Below are 20165 nucleotides of genomic sequence, written 5' to 3' on the forward strand. Positions count from 1 at the left end.
ATTTGCTGGTTTGTCGTTAAGCTACTTGCAAGGCGTCGAGTGATCTCTTGACCTCTGCATCAGCGTAATGATCTGGGAGACGGAGGGGGCAGGAGCTGATATTGTTGGTTGTTGTCAATCTTGATATTTTGTAGGAATTTAATGTTGATTCGTAGACGAGGTTCGTATACGTTCGCTGCTACCAAATGTCGTAAAGACTTTGTAGTTAATTGTAGAGAAGTATATTTTAGACTTGTGGTCGAGCGGCTTTTATATCTTGTAGTAGTTTCCCCACCAGATGTCATGTAGTGACGGGAGAGGTAAAGAATAGTATGGGACTATTTTTATTTGTCTTGGAAATATTAAACAGGTATAATAGTATAAGTCCTGGGTAGCTACCTCCCTGTCTCGCTATCTCTCTCTCTCTCTCTGTTCTAAAGCTAATCTCCGTCTCGACCTCTCTCTAGGGTCGCTTGTCTCCTTCTACACTCTCTTTTCTAATATCTCGTGTAGTAGGGTGTGTGTGTCACGTATCTTCCTCATGGCAACAGAACTTTCTCACGAGAGGACTGCTGACAGCTAACTGAATCATCTCCTTACTGGCCGCTGTCGTCAGCTTTCCCCCGTGTAAGCGTTTAGCGCTGCTCGCTTCTCGCAAACACAACACCTTCTCATCATTTGACTTCCTGCTTCTATCTGTCTCTCTATCTATCTATTTATCTATCTATCTAGAGTAGTCCTACTCTACACAAAGCGCTTGTGTACTCTACATTCACTGCCGCCATCCCTACCCCTGGCACCATCCACACCACGATGCACTGATTTCCAACATCCATACTCCTGCCAACATCCACGCCACTATACATTCAATTTCACCATCCGTATCCCTGCCACCATCCACGCCACTATACATTCACTGCCACCGTCCATACCCCTGCCACCATCCACAACACTATGCACCCACTGCCACCATCCATACTCCTGCCACCATCCACAGCACTATACATTCACTGCCACCGTCCATACCCCTGCCAACATCCACCCCATTACACACCACCACCGATACATACACTACTCAGCCTGAACATTTCTTTGACATGCAATCATTGGTTTTAGCTCGCCAGTTGCTCCCGGAAACAGATTTGTAAAGTGTAGTTGATTTGGGCATTTTCTCTTCCCGGAAGGTCCGTGTTAGGTCATTTTAGGTCAGGTTTGTCTAAATGGCTAGGCTAGGTTAGGTCAGGTCGGGGTAAGTTAGTGTAATAGGGATAGGTTAGATTATTCTAGATTTGATTGAGGTTAGGTTTCTAGTCCAGTTGGGCCTTTTTCTATCTCGGGAGGGTCAGTGTTAGGCTATGTCAGGGAAGGTTGGTAATCATGGGTACGTTAGGGTAAGTTAGGTTAGTATGTAAGGGCTAGGTTAGGTCATATTAGGTTTGTTTTGGTTAGGTTAGGTTAGGCTAGGTTTGTTTTGATTAGGTCGGGTCAGATTTATATAGATTAGTTTGAAAGGTTTGAGTTAAACAAAAATTAGGACAGGTTGGGTTGGTCTGTTAGGGTTAAGTTATATTCCTTAAAATTAGCTTTACCACCATCACTATCCTCCTCTTCCTCCTCCCCCTTCTCCTCCTCCTCCTGCTCCTCCTCCTCCTCCTCCTCCTCATCATCATCATCATCATCATCATGATTAGCTCCTTATCTCTAATGTTCCAATGCTTATATTAACAAGGCTGCTACTGAAGGATATTACTAAGATTACAGGAGATCTTGCTGTGATTTGGGTCATGAAAGCTGTGTTTAACATCATGGATTAGGGGAGAGAGAGAGAGAGAGAGAGAGAGAGAAGAAAAAACTCTTAGTAGGTTAGTAATATTCCCATCACTCACATTCATATTAATACAACTGACTTGTAAACTGAACAGCAGCGGTAGAGTTGTTCCCATCATAAGAGGGTTAGTGGTGACGATAATACTACAGGATTCTGACTCATTTTCAAGGGAAAGGTATCGTCTGGATTTACTTGCAGTGTAATAATAATAATCATTCATTCATTGCCAGACGCCATGTATCCCAAACGGGGTGACCAAGGGCTCAGAGTTAATTGTTTTACAGGGAGGGGCACTACTCCTCCACCAACCCCACCTGACACGTAGGGAGAACGTTATGCCAACAGCATCTGGTGTTCCCAGGTGGTCACCCATCCAAGTACTAACCAGACCCAACGTTGCTTAACTTTGCTGATCGGACGGGAAGCGGTGTACTCAACGTGGTATGGCCGTTGGCTTTAATATGATTTAATTACTGTAATAATAATAATAATAATAATAATGATAATGATGGTAGTCATGAAAATGATGATGATGATGATGATGATAATGATAATGACGACGACGACGACGATGATGATCATGATGGTGCTGCTGCTGATGATTTGATGTTAGATGCAATGGAATATTTAAGTGATGTTAATTGCATTGGACTAATTGATTGGTTCCGGCCAGGTGAGTATTAAGTATTATTAGGAACTTTAAGATAACACTGATAACACGGATCCATGACAACCAATAACAGTATTTTGGGCATAAATAGAAGCCATATTCGTTATAATTAACGAATGAAACCTTTACGTATAATTCTAGTTCATCCATCCATCCATCATCCAATCCTACATTGCCCCATGAGGAGCGTAGGAGCCCGGGGCTAGGCAGTTGGTTCCGACATTTAAGATGAGTGACCAGCCTCACTCATCCCTGAGTGGCATTACATGAGCGATAAACCCCAACCAGCCCTTGGATATAAACCTTCAACGGCTCAATCCGATTGGAGCGCAATAATTACCCACTAAAACACCAGGCGCCGAAATTTGGATATATGGTTACCACCCAGCGTAGTAAATGGTTTCCTGGTGTACAGGAAACCATTTGGCTTGTCACTCAGTGCAGAGTCACCCACAGGCAAAAGGAAGAGGAAAGAATGAAGGAAAGAAAGAAAGAAGAGGGAGTGTAAACTTATCCGTAGGCAGAAGGACACGGAAAGGATGAAGGAAAGGAAGACAGAAGAGGATGGAAGGAAACAAGGAAAGGGAATGGGCAGACACCCGACAGCAGTACTACATCGTGTGAATGGATGGTGAGCGCCCCCACCTACCACAAATAATTAATTTCTTATATTACAACTTGATTTTCTTTATCTTAGTGCCCATGACTGCTGCGTGAGGGATTTTGTTGGAGGGTGATTTAACGTACCTTCCTCCGTTTATTGCCTCATAGTCGAGCAAATCGTCGCCCAAGTTCTGCGGTTCTCCCTTTCACTAACTTATAAGAATATTAAGTTTCAGTAGGAGACACTGGGTACAGGTGTGGTAATACACACGGCATATAACCCGTCCAGTTTAGAAATTTTCCCCGGCGCAGGTAGAGAGTCCTTAGAAGACAACAAAGAACGTAATACAAAGACGTAGCTCCATTGAAGAGGTTAAACGGTGAGTCAGTTTCATTATTTTTTTTATTGCAAGGAAGAAGGAACCAAAGGCCAGGAGCCCGCAAACCGTTCCTTCCAAGAAAAAAAGAGAAGCAATACAGCAGAGAGCCAAATTCAAGATCCGTTCATTTCTAGATACCTGGACACTGCGTTAGAAAGGCTGGAGATGATAAGAAGCAGGAAATACAGACAGAGGGAGACAGTGCTTTGAGGTGTATGGGCTGAAGGTTAGGCTACCGTATTGCTGTACATTTAAGGGTAAATTATTTGCCCGATTCCCCTTGTGGCATAATGTGATGAAAAAACAGATTCGTTTCTCGGTGACGCAACTCATCGTATCGTTCGTATCGTTTATAAAGGCTTGCATGCTTCGGCCTTGGTCACCTAATGCTATCTTTCCACACTGTTCGATCGCTGGCAGCCTTCCTATTCAGTTCCTTATCCCTCAGGTTACACAGTATGACCTCGCCCCAGGCCGTTTTATGTTTGTCTTTCCCAGCCTACCCTCGACATTCACACCTCTCACTTTCCGCACCCAGTTGTCATCCTCCATCCTCATCACATGGTTGAACCACCACAGTCTACCCCTCCTCATCATAACACCAAAACATTCACATATGCGTTGGTATATAGGATTACTCCGACTGGGGCGCTGCAACCACTAGACCACTAGGCGACTATTCACAAACGTCAAGGTAAAAAAAGAGCGAAGCCTTGAATGGCAGTGGCACAAAGCGAGGGCGTGTACCTCGCTCCACACTTCCCAGATTTCATTACCGATACGAAAAAATTGCGATAAAAAAAATGGTGCTGGATTCAGACTGTTGCTCTGCTGGAAAAAATGAAATGGCTGGCGTTGTAATGGGCGGCAATATCACAGCTCCATAGCCAAAGCATTAACATGGAAACACGGACGCTTTTGTCACATTCCTGTCCCAAATTCGTATGGAAAATTTGGAAGGATCTCAGCATGGAGAAAAAATGAAGACCCCCCTTATTTTACCCACTGGATGTGTTTATTTTATTTTATTCTATTATTTTCTTTGTCCTAAATACTTTCCGATTATTTTTATCAATATACGTGGAACTTTAAGCAATAAAAGGATTAATGAGTGCATTCTCTACCCAGTCATGTAATAATAGTAATAATAATAATAATAATAATAACAATAATAATAATAATAATAATAATAATAATAATAGTAATAATAATAATAATAATAATAATAATAATAATAATAATAATGCTGAAGAAACATGAAAACTTCCAACAGGGATGTGAGAAGTTGTAATAATCCCGTATAGAGACAGCAAAAAAACCGTATTTACAGACGTATTGCAATGCTGTCAACAACCCTCTCAATGTCGTAATTTCCTTCGGCTAAAATTTCGTTTTATATAAGCCTAGGTAAATGCTGCAGTGCTTATTGGGCTAATATGTACGGTGATATTACTTTCAACATGATGAAGTCTGTCTGCCTGCATGTCAGTCTGTCGCTGTCTCTGTCGCTGTCTCCGTCGCTTTCTCTGTCGCTGTCTGTCTCTGTCTCTGTCTCTGTCTCTCTACTTGACCATTTTATTACGCTTATTGTAACGTTCACATTATCATGGAGTTTTTCTGACGGCTAAATATACCTTAGTGCAGCGTTTCTTAACCTGGGGTGCTGAAGTCAATTTTAGGGAGTGCTGGAAAATGCGACATATATTGGTTTTGCTCAGTATTGGCATCGTTGATATTTTATATTTGGAGAATGTATAAAATAAATTGTCAAGGAGTACTTCACTTTACTTTATTCTTATACTAGTGTAGTAACTGTAGCAGTGTAGCAACTGTAGTCCCAGCAAGATGTAAGGGGGTGCTGGACTGTGTGGCCTTACTGCAGGGGGTGCTGAGGTCGGAAAGGTTAAGAAACGCTGACTTAGAGGCTGTCAAAGCTGTTTTCTAAGATGAAAAAAATAGGGTGGATGTAGAAAGCATAATATATATATATATATATATATATATATATATATATATATATATATATATATATATATATATATATATATATATATATAGACAGTATTATAGAAAAAATGTTGCAAGCGATTCTGACGTTGCTACGAATTCTCTCAACTAGCCAATATCGTCTGTCTTGAAATTAAAAAGAATTCGAAGCAGGGAAGAGCTTATCGGGCAATACTATTTTTTTCATCGCGATATTCTTTGGTGTTTTTTTGTTTTCTTGTTGTTACTGAACGATTTTATTAAGTTTAGCTTAGCGACCAATTAGGGAGGGATTAATGAGAGGTAAGAATAATCCTTGTATGTTGAAAGTTCTCATGTAAAGTGAGTAAATAAGTAAATACATAAATACCAATACACCAGTCAAGTATCAGACAGCCCTAGCACGGATTCAATATGCATGGTGGGTGTTAACGTCGAAGTGGTGACATGTGGAGATGTAGGACTACTGGGCCCCAAGGAGGACTACTGGGACTTGGGAATAGGCACTGAAGCCTTTGCCCAGAGTCTGACACATAATTTTAAAAATAAGTACAGGTAGGTAAGTAAATCGCATGCAGTAAACAGGAATAAAATAATAAAAAAGTCATGATAATACGAAGAACAACCCTCTAAGTGCTACAAATTCTCTCAGTCAAACAAATCCGTCTGATATAAATGTAAATGAATTAAAGAGGCCAAGGATGAGATGGGGTGATGGAGTGGAAAGGCATATGAGAGAGGGGTGTGTGAGCTGGGAGCAGGGCAGTGAAATGTCGGGGGACAGGGCGACATGGAGGCAATTTGTCTGTGTCCATGTCACGGGGTTTTTAAAATATCACGGTAATTTTGAAATAAATGGTTAAATATTATTTAAATTGATATTTATATTCAATAATATTGAAGCGCAGAGACAATGATTGTCTTGCTACATCAAGCAACGATTACTTTACGCTGGCTTGTGCACGATTCTCTAAGAACGAGAATTTATAAACTTTCTCAACAGTACACAGCAGAGACTAATTACTCACAATTGCTGAATTACTGTACTGTTAGCCTCTGGAGAAAGTTACATCACCCCTGACAATAAATAACTAATACTAATAATAATAACATCAGGTTCTTGCTGATGCATTAACTCCTGGCACAACGGATTTTAAGTTAATACAACAAGACTGGTCTAAGTACCAGTTATGAAAGCAAACGTTTATGCAAGCTAGGAGCTATATGGAAAATAAGCTTAATTATGGAGAAATGAAACAAGATTTTTACTCTACATTAAGCTCAAGAAATAGAACTGTTAAATTTATTAATTACAAAACAAATTTAACATTATATTTCAAATCAAATTAAATGAGACGCACTCGCTCACTCACACAGAAGCTAAATACTTACGCCTAGGAAAAACACCTTAACTAAACTCTTAAGACTACAAAATACACAAAGGAAATACTAGTCAATGAATGCGGTGTATCACCCAAAGCTGGAGAACTAAAGGTGGGAGCTTGGAGAAACTGTAAGTGGAGTTTGGGTACTAGCTGACCTCTCGCACTGCTGCACAGGTCCTGTCTCCGTCACAGCAAACACTAAACTGAATTCAAATAATGCCTAAGCAGGACGCACAGGCCACCGGAAGAAGGCGTGGCTAACGGTTGAATGAAGCAGAGGCAAACGATAAAGAAATAATTGTATCGCTCAGTAGCGCACTTAGTGACGTGCATTAAATCGGTCACTTTTTGAAAACGGTGACGAATTATTTGAAAAGTATACCCCGGAATGGAGAGAGAAACGGTTAACTGAGCGATACACAGTGAGTTTTCCACTAATAGTTCGTGGCTTCTCACAAAAAGGAAATGTCGCGAATTGATTCGTGACATTACGCCCCATGAAAATTAAATCTTTCTTCCTTCAGAAGAATGATTTCAATATACATACATATAAATCCTAACTCAGTCACACAAGATTCACACTGTGGTGTGTGTGCTATCCTGCTACAGGAGAAAATCGCAGTCGCCAGTGAGTGAAAAAACCTCGTATTTACGTTAATAGAAGCAAGCTTGAGGGAAAAACTCCGTGACGACGGTGAAAATCCTGTACTCAGGTCAAACTGAGCGAAAATTCGCTACATTTACACTGACAACTAATTGTTGTGTAGCGTGGTGTATGTAATACGCGGTGTAGGTGTGACAGTTGTAGTGTAACTGTACCTACGTGTAAAATGACACAGTAAATAATATGGCGACGACGAAGGCAGAGGAGAAGAGGCGGCAGCGTGCGGCAGACGATCAGCTGGCCCGCACAGCAAAACTGCTACACCCATTGCTGAACCTGCAAAACCAATTAAGGTGGAGCATCAAAAGTGTCAATGAGACAAAATTCTTATTATGTTACAATTACTCTCTCTGGCTAGCAGTCAGTACATGCTATGAAAAGTACACTCGAGGTCGCCATTAATTATAGCACACGATTATGGTCGGCAAGTTGAGAATCCCTGTGCAAACTCGGGTCTTCCATAGCCTCGAACCACACACGGGTCCTCAACCTGTGCCTTAACCTACAGTACTTATATTAGTATTGGGAAGCTGAGAATCCTTGTGCAAACTTGGGTCTTCCATAGCCTCAAGTCGCCTCTGCGGAGTTCTCTCTCGAACTTCCCCCTTAACCTACAATACTTATATTAGTACTGGGAAGCTGAGAATCCTTATGCAAACTTGGGTCTTCCATAGCCTCAAGTCGCCTCTCAACTTCCCCCTTAACTTACGGTACATATATTAGTACCGGGAAGCTGAGAATCCTTATGCAAACTTGGGTCTTCCATAGCCTCAAGTCGCCTCTCAACTTTCCCCTTAACTTAAGGTACATAATATGCATGTACAGGCCCTGGACATACTGTGTCCTGTGGGGCCAATGGGCGAGACATCAGGTCTGCACCCACTTCACCACTACCCTGTCTCTCAACTGACTCAGAGATTACAGGTGTGGTTATGAACGGCACAGGAAGGACATGTCCCTGATCAGTGGTGATACTTTGGCACACACTGCAGGAACGGACAAAACTGTTTATGTCTCGTCCCATCCCTGGCCAGAAAAAGTCAGCTCGGATACGGCCCTGGGTCTTCCTTTTGCCCAGGTGACCTCCTGAGGCTGGACAATGACCCCATTGTAACACTGCTGGGCGGTACTTGGCGGGAACGACAAACTGCAGTCGAACCTCGCCCTCGGGTGTTCGTGACTCACGGTAGAGCCGTCCTTGTTTGCGAAGGAACTTGGCTCGACCTCCCGTGAATACTTAATCACTCGACCCTTTTGTTTATTCCGCACGGCAGCAAGTGTCGGGTCAGAATGTTGTTCTTGTACAACAAGTTGACTGCACATCAGATCTTGCGGCGATTCAATGATCACTGGGGTGACACAGTCTGGAGCCTCAGTCATGGCTCGTGTCACCGCAGCAGCCGAAGTCTGAGTAGCGCCATCGGAGCAACTATCCTTGACTCCATTAATATTGCCTACTATTAAGTCAAATAGAGGCTCTGGCATGACAACTGCAAGTGTCATACCAGTATAAAATGGAGATGCCACCTGGATACATGCCTCAGGGAACAATCTCACTGATCCATCAATAAGGCTTACATGGATCTGTCGACCTGTATACTGCTCAGGCCGAACTAGACTCTGCTTAACAGAGCAACCTGAGGAACCATTGTCTCTCAGGACCTTCACAGGAATGCCTCCCACAAACCCTTGCTGAACAAGGAAGGTACTGTCACCTGTGGGAGGGCCTTTGGAGGAAGCAGCTAGCCACTCATGAGGCTGCTGAACTGATGTGGCAAACATTGTGCCTTGTGAATTATAAGATGGAACATTGGCCATCTGTGGAGGGGGGTTCACTGTCACTGTGGGACTAGTGAACTGTGGGGAAGTACCCACACTGGTAGGGACGTGACCACCAGACTGCTGCTGAGGAATGAAGGCTGCATTCGCTTCCTGCCTCTTTTGAGTTGGTGGTGAAAAACTTTGTCCCGTCGGTCGGTTGCGTGGCTGATACTGCTGCTGGTTAGGGTACTTGTTGTACCTCTTCCACTCAGGTTTCTGAGTGTTTTGCCCCTGGTCCTTCTGTGGTTTGCTTGGACCTTGACCATTACTCTGAGAACGGCCTTGGTGCTGGGATTCAGTCTGAGACGGCTTCCCAGACTTAGCAGTATCTTTTCTGCTCCAGGTGTTTTGCTTACGAGCTTGATACCCGTATGCAGTAAAGAATGCGTCAGCCTTCTCTGCCATTTGGCTGGCATCTTTCACCTGGCAGATCTTAAGCTGTGCTATGAGCTCAGCAGGCCACGACCTCTCTAGCTGTGTACGCAGCATAAGGTCAATTATCCCCTCACGCGTGGAAGGAGTTTCATCTTTCTCCATCCACTCATTTAAGTAAGCTGTGAGACGATCAAGGAACTGAACAGCTGTCTCCTTGTCTTGGAGACAAGCTCGCATGAACTGAACTTTGGCGTCGTCTACTGTGAGACCATACGCCTTAATGAGTGCAGCTTTCATCATCTCATATGTGAGATTGTCTCCACGAATTCTGTGGAGAATATCGAGGGCAGGGCCCTCAAATAGGCTAAGAAACTGAAGCCGCTTAGCTGCCTCATCCAGTTGATATAAGTCTGCCATGTCCTCAAAACGAGCTATGTACGGCTCGATTCGCTCGCTTTCCTTGTATGAAGGAAGCTTGATGCGTGGGGTCGCCAGGACATGTGCAGGGGGAACGCTCGTGGAGCTTTGACCAACTGCACCAGACGTGTCTGAAGCCAAGGAATCTCGCTTGAGCTTCATCATTTCAAGTTCATGTTTTTCTCGTGCCTCACGTTCGGCACGTTCATGTTCTCGTTCTCGCTCGCGTTGTTCACGCTCGTATTCGCGCTGTTCTCGCTCTTTTTCTAACTCGAGCTCGCGTTGTTTCTGCTGGTGTTCGCGCTGTTCTCGCTCGTATTCGCGTTGTTCACGCTCGTATTCGCGCTGTTCTCGCTCTTCACGGGCATCATTCTCGCGCTGCTGCTCCTGATTATGCCGTGAGAGTATATACTCTTTAATTTCGGTTGGGTCCGAAAGACCCATTTCTTTGGCTTCCTGTAAAAATACAGTAGTAGCCATTTCGCTAATTTATTAAGCAAAACCGAAATTGAGTACTGACTGCTTAGCGACGAATACTAATAAACAAAAGTAAAGAGTACAGACACAAGCTAGTGGTGACCAGTCTTATCCAGTTAACTGGCAAAGAATAAATAAAAAATGTAAATGACTGGGAAGACTCAATAATAAACACAATGGGTACGCCGACTTCCCAGGAGCGAATAAAATCGTCTGGCGTTACCAAGAATAAACTAGAGTTAAGTATTCTATTGATTAATAAAGCAAAATTCACTTGCTAAATTAAGGGTAAACACCAGTAAGCTTGTGCCTATAAACTTTAATGATAAATACCTAAATATGAATGAGTGAGCACTATCTCGTGAATAGCTTTAGAGCTAGGAGTTAATATCCTGGAATGAGGTCGCCAATTGTCACGGGGTTTTTATAATATCTCAGTAATTTTGAAATAAATGGTTAAATATTATTTAAATTGATATTTATATTCAATAATATTGAAGCGCAGAGACAATGATTGTCTTGCTACATCAAGCAACGATTACTTTACGCTGGCTTGTGCACGATTCTCTAAGAACGAGAATTTATAAACTTTCTCAACAGTACACAGCAGAGACTAATTACTCACAATTGCTGAATTACTGTACTGTTAGCCTCTGGAGAAAGTTACATCACCCCTGACAATAAATAACTAATACTAATAATAATAACATCAGGTTCTTGCTGATGCATTAACTCCTGGCACAACGGATTTTAAGTTAATACAACAAGACTGGTCTAAGTACCAGTTATGAAAGCAAACGTTTATGCAAGCTAGGAGCTATATGGAAAATAAGCTTAATTATGGAGAAATGAAACAAGATTTTTACTCTACATTAAGCTCAAGAAATAGAACTGTTAAATTTATTAATTACAAAACAAATTTAACATTATATTTCAAATAAAATTAAATGAGACGCACTCGCTCACTCACACAGAAGCTAAATACTTACGCCTAGGAAAAACACCTTAACTAAACTCTTAAGACTACAAAATACACAAAGGAAATACTAGTCAATGAATGCGGTGTATCACCCAAAGCTGGAGAACTAAAGGTGGGAGCTTGGAGAAACTGTAAGTGGAGTTTGGGTACTAGCTGACCTCTCGCACTGCTGCACAGGTCCTGTCTCCGTCACAGCAAACACTAAACTGAATTCAAATAATGCCTAAGCAGGACGCACAGGCCACCGGAAGAAGGCGTGGCTAACGGTTGAATGAAGCAGAGGCAAACGATAAAGAAATAATTGTATCGCTCAGTAGCGCACTTAGTGACGTGCATTAAATCGGTCACTTTTTGAAAACGGTGACGAATTATTTGAAAAGTATACCCCGGAATGGAGAGAGAAACGGTTAACTGAGCGATACACAGTGAGTTTTCCACTAATAGTTCGTGGCTTCTCACAAAAAGGAAATGTCGCGAATTGATTCGTGACAGTCCACCCCTTACGGGATTAAGGCGTCTGGCAATAGATAGATAGATGGAATTAAGTGAATGAGTGCACGTAACTGAGGGGCCTAATCGGTTAATATTGTTCCTTTTTACTATGACACTATATATTTTATATATTTATTTCGAGGACTCAGTTTTCGGAGATAAGTGGGCACCAACTCACCGTAAATCGGATTCAAGAGGCGTACAGAGGCTTCTCCATCATCTAAACGCTGCCAGAGACGTTGGGTGGTATTCTAGGCTTCACTGATCTGGACTGCCGTGGCACAGATTCAAGCCTTCCTACGCCCAGGGCCTACCGGTATTTTCCAAGGTGATTGTAAAAGAATCCCTCTGTCTCAGTGTCTATCTCTGTTTTTCCTATCTTGCTTTCTGTTTATCTGCTTGTCTATCTACCTATTAACGTATCTATCCATCTACCTATCTACGTACCTGTCTATCTACTTATGTATCTGTCTACCTATCAATCTATCCATCTGTCTATCTGTCCACCCATCCGTCCATTCATCCCTCCGTCCATCAGTCTAGCAATCTGTCTCTCTATAGATTGTGTACTGTATATGTGTGTCTGTCTGTCTATCTACGTATCCATCTATTTATCTATCTATCCATATGTCTATCTATCTGTCTATCTATCTATCTATTTACCTAACTATCCATCTGTCTATCTATCCATCCACCTATCCATCCATTCATCCATCAACCCATTTTTCTATGTCTGTCTATAAATATTGTATTTGTCTGTCCATGTGTCTGTCTGTCTGTCTGTATATCCATCTGTCTACCTGTCTATCCATTTATCCAACCATCCATCTATCTGTGTCTGTCTGTCTGTCTCTACCTCTACCTCTACGTAAAACAATTATATGCGCCTCCGAATGTAGAGAATTCTTTCCACAAGCCTGTAAATAATACTGACAGTGAGAGCTTAAAAATTCCATAAAATCTAATACTGCAGTCCCTCGCCCTGACACGAGGCACCTAAAGTTTGGGGAATAAAGGATATTTGTCAACATTCGTGACATTCTTCGCTTCACGGTCCGCTGGGTGGGGGACGATGGCAAAGGGATGTACTCTGTCTCTGCCTCTGTCTGTGTCTCTGTCTCTTTCTCCGTCTCTGTCTGTCTTTCTCACGTGCTAAGTCTTAAAGTCTTTTCTTTATACCAAATTATATCCATCTGTCTATCTATCTATTTATCTATTTATGCCTTGAGGTAAAATAAATTGTTGTTAAAATGTCTTTCTATGGTAAAACTAGCTATCATTTTCGCGATTTAGTACTTAACGAATTAAAACAACAGTTTCGTATCTTTAAATTTTTGGATTATTCTCACTAATGATTTTACGATGTATATATTTTTTTCAATCACAAAGAGAGGGTGCCTGCTTCTCTATGTGCAGGTGTTGTTTATAAATTTACACGTCCTAGTTGTAAGGCTGGATATATTAGATGTACAAGTAGTCCGTTCAAAATAAGAATATATGAACAGAAGGGAAAGAGCTACAGAACAGGACAATATTTGCATCAGATGACATTTTCAGCTATTAGAGAGCATTCATTAACTCACGACCACCCTTTCTCTTAAAACGATTTTCAAGTGGTAACTAAGTTCGTCAATTCAAGTGACGGATTAGTAGGAGAAAAATTACAAACAGGAAAGTATAAGTATAGACCTGAAATTAAGGTAACTAATAATACATGATTTTTTTGTTCGAACATTTAGGTTGTTTTGGTTTGTTTGGTTCAGTTTGAAGGGCTTGAGTTAAGTGTTCGAACATATAGGTTGACTTTGTTTTTGTTTCCGTTGGGGGTTTCAGTAAGTTACTTGGGACTACACTGAGTGATTCTTGACATTTGTCTCTGAGCTTTTATACTGGATGGAGGGTTGTTTTTCTTTACTTGGTTTTAGATTTTCAATAATGTAGTTGTTTTTACTATTTAACATGTCATTGCTGACGATATAGGACAACTTTAGTACCTGATGATGGCCAAAGGAGGGCCGGAAATTCATTATTAAATATGGCTCGTTGAGTATTTACCACATTCATTTTATTACTGCTTTGGAAGTTGTGATGTCCAAGATCGCCTGCAGATGTCGTACTTGGGAAAAGAACATCCGTAAAGAATGTGGTGTATAGACTGATGCGGAATAAGTTTAAAGAAAATCTTTGTTCTGCATCGACTCTGTGAAAGGAAGGAAGAGTGAGAAAATCACAAACAGGGGGTACAAGAGTCAGGTGATGGGGAGAAGAAGTGAGAGACCGAGAATGAGATGGAGAAATAAAGTACAAGAATATGCAGGGTGATGTCAGTGTGTAGAGAACAGTTAGGATTCTTTAGACCTTGAGTGGCGTGTCGTATGTAGAGGGGGTCGTTACTGAGTCAGAACAAGAACATCTAATGGTAATTGTGTGTAGGCAGCCCTCACAAGATGCGGCATCAGACAATACACAATGAAGATAGATTTCTAAATACAAGGATCAGTAAAAAGTGTGCTGAGCTTTCAAATGTCACTATGTGCTTTGTAAAGTTGAATGCAGGCTATCCGTGACTATATAAAATTTTTCCACAACTGCGACTGATATTTGGGGCTAACCTGCTCATTCTCAGTGTCGGTATAACCACCTCTTTACAACCCGCACCTTTCTATTTCGATGTTACAATCCTGGAATAATGTTACTGTACTCAAGTTTAGCACAGTTTTTAAAGTTGAAGGTGTTAGATAGAGACTTTAGTAATCCGTTTTGCTGTTAGAGCTCTTTCTGCTAGTGAGTACAAGCGTCTGGAGCTAGCAAAAGCTAAACTCGGAATATGATTGTGTTGAAGGACCTACAGAATTCAGTCGTATATGTCCGAGTCCTTGATTGTAGTGTGGAGGCAGACCTGTTGCTGATTTTTTTTTTTCTTTTTTGCAAGGTAGAAGGAAAGAAAGGCTGGAAGCCTTGAAGGTTTTTCCCTTCAAACGAGAGAGAGAGAGAGAGAGAGAGAGAGAGAGAGAGAGAGAGAGAGAGAGAGAGAGAGAGAGAAAGATTAAAGACTCATTTATTTCGAGATGGATGGACACATTATGTTTATAAGGTTGGAGGTCATAGACGGAGGGAAATGCAAAAGAAGATGGTTTCAAAGCTGACCGGTTTCATACATGAAATACTGGGGGTAAAGGTTAACTTTTGCATTAGGGAGTTGGATAGAAAAGGGGTGAGTGATAAGAATTTCTTCAGTTTGGTTGCCTGCCTTTACGAGTTTCGGGGAGAAAATTTGCCTTGGAATCCAGTGATATGATTTTTTTTTTAAGTTAATGTTACTACTTTCAGACGATACTAATCACCTTAAAGCCTACAGTCACAAAATTCTTCTAGTGCTAAATGAAGTAAACTGGTGAGGGAAGGAATGAAACAAGTCAGACATTATCGTATTTAATATGTAAGCTACGTGCAAGGTTGTGGCAGTGCAACTAGAAGGGCAGAACAGCTAACGCGTAGAGTACATGATCATTCGATAGCATGGAGGGAATGAAGACTGAGAGAAGAAGGGTGTGTGGAAGAATGTTTTGGCCGAGAAGAGAAAAGAAGAACCTTGAAAGATAGCATAGATTAGTATAAGTGAAAAGTTGGCGTAATATAGAGGAAGGGTTCAGCGATGAGTAGGGACAGAAGTACCTGGAGGTCTTTTTGTTGAGGATGCCACTCTCAGGATGCAGCGTTGATTAATTTATGGACAGAGTAGACCAAGAAAGAGGAAAATTGTGTCAGTTAATATTCATTGTTGTGTAAGGGAAAAGTAACTGTTCGAGTATTTTAATTAAACTCAATTTGTCTCGTCGTGTGTGTGTGTGTGTGTGTGTGTGTGTGTGTGTGTGAAGATTCATTAACACCCAGTGGAAACACCGCTAATGGCGTCTTGATTATACTATTATTTTTAACTGCACAACCCTTTCGTTGATGATTAATTGAATAACTCATTAAGAACTTGATAGTTATTAGTACACACACACACACACACACACACACACACACACACATCTAGCTAGTCAGTGATTCTTCCTGATTACACGCACTAAAAATATTGCAATCAACACAACTGCACTTCAGGGTATCATCTTTTTATGGTCATGATCCACAAGGTAAGTTTCTGATTTCCCTAATTATGCTTTACAACTGCATCTTTTAGATCATCTCATCACGGCCTGCTTTTTATGTTCAGCCCATGCCTAATCTAATGCTCCTCTCACACTGTGTGTTGAATGAACTTGTTTTTATCCTTTTTGGGCATGCAATGTAATAATAATAATAATAATAATAATAATAATGATAAAACTGCAATAATGAAATAATAATAATAATAATAAACCAACTGCAATAATGAAATAATAATAATAATAATAAAACAACTGCAATAACAAAATAATAATAATAATAAAAATAATAATAATAATGGGTGTAGAAAAAAACTTAGGGCCTAACCATTATTACACACGTTTTGACCTCATTTAGTCATCATAAACGAGCTAAAAGAAATAAAATATACAAGTAAGACTGAAGACTTAAATATGCTACAGTAAAAACGAATATGCCAAAAGTAAAATGTCTAAAAAAATTGGAAATGGAAAAAGGAGTAATGGCTGATTGTTCTGAAGGCGGCAACAGAGAAAGGAAAGATAACAATGGCAATATGTAAATGAATGAAAAAAGGAAGAAGAAGGAAGGTGATGGGACGGGAGAGGTAGAGAGGGAGAGAAGGAAGGGATGGGGGAGGGAAGGGAAAGCGAGAGAGAGAGAGAGAGAGAGAGAGTTGGGTGTGGTCAGGAACTCTGGCTAATGAAACCTAATTTTCATAAGTGCCTCAGCCAGGAGTGTTCCGCTGTACTAACCTTTATTTTTACTCCTGTTTCCTGGGGTCTCATTCCAATAGTCTTTCCACCTTAACTTGGCTAGGATTTTCGTCCATTTGCAGCTCATTTCGCCTGGCTCACTGTTACGGCTCTTCATCTTTTCCGTAGCACTTCTTCGTAACTAGCGCCATATTTTATTATTAATCTGTTGTTATATCTATAATTTCAGGATGGGGAAAGGGCAATGCTAGGACAATGGAAAGAAATCGAGTTTGCACTAAAAAGATACGTAATGCTTTTTGATCAGCGATTTATTTTGCACTCAACTCCTAACCCCCCTTATTAAGATACATTGGTATTATAAGTCTTGTTATTTCCTGATGATCTCTCCAGGTTTACATAGAATTTTGGACCTAACTGGATTGATACAGCCTTCTCTATCCCATTTGTAGATGAAGGTCGGCCGCAGAGAGAGAGAGAGAGAGAGACTTAAAATAATTTACTTCATACATACATACTGACAACGCACACTGTCTACCGTGAAAAATAAATCGCTAAGGAAAAGACAGCACGTCGCCTCCAGTGTCAACCAGGATGTTATTGACGCAAACTATCCGATTTTAAACAGATAAGCATAACTTGGAAATGAATTAAAGTTGCTAGATGGAAAACAAATCACTACGGAAAAGGCATTGCGAAACTTTATATACCAGTCATAATACAGGTCTTCAGTCCGGTAACGTAGCACTTATATTTTAGCGACTAACACGATTTTATGAAGCCAAGAGGAGACTGTACGAAATGAAGTGATAAAAATAGCCTAAAATAACCCCTATAGAACTAGATATCTCTCGAAGGTTAGGTTCAATCGCCTTTTCCTTATGTGTCTGACCCTAGGGATACGTGAAGAACCCATTCCCTGTGGCTCTGATATCCTCCTACTCTCCACATGCCTTCATTCGTCACCCCTCTGGCACTGATACCAACTGTCCATAATGATTATAAGCTTAACCTCTTTCTTTCAGGTCTGATGCACTGGTACTAGCAGGGGTGTGTTTGTGATATGTCTGTGGGTCTTGTGGAAGAGGAGTAAAGCCTAAATTATTGAAATAAAAACAATCTGAATCCTTACTCAGTCTGGGATCGAACTCACGTCCTTTGAAATAACAGACGACTCCTTTGCCCACTCGGCCACCACCTCCAGTGCTAACTTGGATAAAATGAAAAAAGACTCAACCGTAGTGAAGGGCTTTGTCAAACTCAGCAGCCCCAGGACTTTTTTTTTTTTTACACCCGCGACTCGTGAAGCGAAGGCGGATATAATGTTTTGATTGCTGTGTGTGTGTGTGTGTGTGTGTGTGTGTGTGTGTGTGTGTGTGTGTGTGAACAGTAAACTCGAAAACTTTTTAACCGATTTTACCCAAACTCGAGGGAAAGGTAGAGGGTTAACCCATGAGTAAACTTTATTATTATTATTATTATTGTTATTATTATTATTATTATTATTATTATTATTATTATTCCTAGTCCTGTTATTATTATTCCTATTATTATTATTATTATTATTATTATTATTATTATTATTATTATTCCTATTCCTGTTATTCTTATTCCTATTATTATTATTATTATTATTATTATTATTATTATAACACTAGCCTAATTACTGTATCAACATTAGTGGTGTAGGCTGAACGCAGACTTAGCCATATTAACTTACACAGTTTTTACTCAGTCTGGACCAAACTTGGGGAAAACACTGAGGGTGTGGCAAAAATGAAGTGATTCAGGTTTAAGATCAGTCAAAAATCAAGGTCACAGGACAAGGTCAAAGTTCGATCCGTGTGTGTGTGTGTGTGTGTGTGTGTGTGTGTGTGTGTGTGTGTGTGTGTGTGTGTGTGTGTGTGTGTGTGTGTGTGTGTGTGTGTGTGTGTGTGTGTGTGTGTGTGCAGAGCAAAATTCTCAACCAGTGTATTTCCGCTTTTAACCACACATGGTGGAAGGGTTGAGGGTTAGACAAGAAGTATACTTTTTGGTTTTTAAGAACAATAGGATAAAGGTTAAGGTCAAAGGAGAAAGTAGACTTGAGCAGATTTATCCGATTTACAGCAGACTTTGTAGAAGGATTGGGGGTTAGAACACAAGGATTAATTTTATAGAACAATTAGTAAAACTCAAGATTACAATAAAAGGTCAAAGACCAAGGTTACAGGGCAATTTCAACTCAAATAATTATGATTTGACTAGAACCAAACTTGCTGGAAGGTTTAAAGGTCATGTAAGAACAAAGGGATTCAATTTTGAGAATATTCAGTCAAAGGTCAAGCGTATAAGACAAAGTTAGTGTTCAGCCTGTGTGTCTGTCTATCTATCTATCGTCAGACACCTTAATCCCGTAAGGGGTGACCACAAACAAATTGCCTCCATGTTGCTCTGTCTCCCGCCATTTCACCGCCCTGCTCCCAGCTCACACCCCCCTCTCTCATATACCTCTCCACTCCATCCCTCCATCTCATCCTTGGCCTCCCTCTCCCCCCCTCCACCTCACTCACATACACTCTCATCGTCAGTCATGAGAACGGAAGGTCAAAGGTCAAGGTCCCATGGTAAGTTCAACAAAGAATTATCCTAACTTTGTGGAAGGGTTCAATTATAACAATGATGGGGATATTCGATTTTGAATTCAAGCAGTCAAAGATTAAAGTCACAGGGACTGGTTATATGACAAGTTTAGGGCAAAATCAACGGAAATTAATATGATCTTATTTGAAACAAAGTTAGTGGATGGATTAAGGATTAAGCAAGAATGAAGCGATTAAATTTTGCGAGTAGTACGTCGAAGGTAAAGGTCACAGGGGAAATCACATATTCGGTATTCAGACCAGTTGGTGATCGTGGGGGTTGCAGTCTCATCATCTTGTTTTATTTCATACAGGTAAGGAGTAAATTTTTCTTGTGATGCGGGTTAAACATTTGTCAGTTCTTTTGTGTTCTTCTGGGGTGGGACACTAAAACATATTTACGAATGATTGATCGTCGTAACTGTGATTTGTTTTTGTAGGAAACCCTGAGGATGAGGAAAATTTCTGTTCTTTTCTTTCTTTGTCCCTCCATCCAAAATTGATAACACGTGACACTTCCTTCCTTTCAAATCACACAACAGCAATGGCAATTTTCATCTCGTAACCAGGAATTGTATTCGACGAAAGAACGCACGACAGGGAAAGATCCTACATCGTTGACCATCCTGGAAAAACTATGA

At 40.9% G+C, this 20165-nt stretch overlaps 1 non-coding gene across 1 annotated transcript; it reads right to left on the reverse strand.

Annotated features, from left to right (window-relative positions):
• Positions 1-2143: 2143 nt before the first annotated feature.
• LOC145412293 (5S ribosomal RNA) lies at positions 2144-2262 on the reverse strand. Its single transcript, XR_013899555.1, has one exon. It is a non-coding gene; the product is annotated as a 5S ribosomal RNA (ribosomal RNA).
• Between the last annotated feature and the right edge of the window lie 17903 nt (positions 2263-20165).

This window comes from Coenobita brevimanus, chromosome 92 (genome assembly GCF_032717465.1).
Source record: "Coenobita brevimanus isolate Jiangsu-jjx chromosome 92, ASM3271746v2, whole genome shotgun sequence".
Classification (NCBI taxonomy): Eukaryota; Metazoa; Arthropoda; class Malacostraca; order Decapoda; family Coenobitidae; genus Coenobita; species Coenobita brevimanus.